Source organism: Calonectris borealis, chromosome 11 (assembly GCF_964195595.1).
Source record: "Calonectris borealis chromosome 11, bCalBor7.hap1.2, whole genome shotgun sequence".
Taxonomy (NCBI): domain Eukaryota; kingdom Metazoa; phylum Chordata; class Aves; order Procellariiformes; family Procellariidae; genus Calonectris; species Calonectris borealis.
The window spans coordinates 24,425,507-24,427,216 of record NC_134322.1 but is presented as its reverse complement, the minus strand read 5'-3'; the positions used below and the strand labels follow the sequence as shown (position 1 = coordinate 24,427,216).

Sequence of the window (1,710 nt, the reverse complement as noted above, 5' to 3'; positions counted from 1 at the left end):
TCCACACCCACCCGTCTGCCTGGCTGAGGGGCACTTTGGCAGTGCTGGCTCCTGAGCAGGCGAAGGAGAAAGAAGGTGGCAGTGGCAGAGAGAAGGGGCTGAGGGAACGGGAGGGCCATGGCCATGTGTGCCCAGAGAGCTGGAGCAGTGCAGGTTAAAACCTGCTGAGAGAGGCAGCAGCTGTCAGGAGCATGGAAAAAATCAACTAGCAGAGGATGGTTTCGATCCATCGACCTCTGGGTTATGGGCCCAGCACGCTTCCGCTGCGCCACTCTGCTCCCCCAAGCATCTCAGCCAGGAACTCCCACAGCCCTGCCTGATGCTCCCTGGCACTGCCAGCACTCATGCCTCCTTCTATTCCTCTACCCAGGAAAATTGTCTCCCTGGAAAGTTCACTGGCAGTGGGCCTGGGGCGGGTAGCACAAGGGCCTTGCTTTGCCCTTCTCCCCACATCTCCTGCCCGTAACCCTGGATGGGGACTTTCTCTTTGACCACCCGAGCTGGCTCTGCAGGTGCTGAAGGAAACCCCAGAGCGAGGGGGCAGCCTTGCTGCTTTGCAGCGCAGAGGGGAGCTGCTCTCCAGCGAGCTCATGGGGGCTGCAACCCTGCTTGGAAATCCAGCTCCCAGGGGCTGCGAGACTGTGCCCAGTGTAAAAGTCAGTTCTTTGCCGGACAAGGAGGGAGACAAGGACCCTTAGCATAGAATTACCAAGGGAAATAATTCTCCTCTTTTAGCTGTGCACATAGCAGTGCCCCAGCCTAATGCATGGAGGACCCCGATAGAGAGGAAAGCAGGGTTTATCTATGTTTACAATGGAGTTGTGTCGACCAATCAAATTACTCATGTTAAGGGGTGGGCTAATCAGTTACTATTGCTCGCAAAATCAGTATGTGCTTCTCCGAGGAGGCGGGTGTTGTGGATGTGTGGTCACTGGGATGTTAATCTTCAATGTTCCAAACCAATGTCCTATGCAGGAGGAGGGGATTTACACTAGATCTTAGACTAGATTGCTGTTCTTGCTGTGGTTATATACCTGGGTTCTTTTTTGAAAGACAAATCTCCTATTGTTTTATCGTCTGTATGGGATGTTCTCAGCCAGTGAGAGCTGGTTTAGGTTGGGTCTTCAGGTCGCCTGAAGGACCCTGAGGTAAAGCTCTTAGGCCTAGGCAGTGTTCGTTCCACTAAGCAAGTTGCACTTGAGAGCTGACTCAAGGTTTCCCGCATGGCTGAATTTCACCGTGACTGGTCACCACACTTACCATGAAAAGGACAATGTGACAAATGCAATCCATATGAAAAACCTGCTTAAAACCTTCCTTCACACTAGCCTGAGACCTCCGATTTAATTGGCCTTATGAATCTGGGACACAGACGAATCATTTCGATGACAGGAAGCATCATGCTCACCAGGACCTGATCCTGGTAGGGGACCTGAAAAATAACAAGAAGGGTTTCTTCAGGTACATAGGACAACAAAGGAAGATGAAAGAAACTGTACCCCCCAATGAGCAAAACGGGAGACCTGGCTACAACCAACATGGAGAAGACAGAGGTACTCAACAAGTTTTTGCCTCGGTCTTCACCGGCAAGTGCTCTAGCCACGCCACCCAACTTACAGAATCCAAAGGCAGAGACTGGGAGAATGAAGTACCGCCCACTATAGGAGAAGGTCAGGTTCGAGACCATCTAAGGAACCTGAATGTGCACAC

At 51.8% G+C, this 1,710-nt stretch overlaps 1 non-coding gene across 1 annotated transcript; it reads right to left on the bottom strand.

Moving 5' to 3' along the window:
- Window positions 1-206: 206 nt before the first annotated feature.
- TRNAM-CAU (transfer RNA methionine (anticodon CAU)) lies at window positions 207-278 on the bottom strand. Its single transcript has one exon. It is a non-coding gene; the product is annotated as a tRNA-Met (tRNA).
- Window positions 279-1,710: the final 1,432 nt, after the last annotated feature.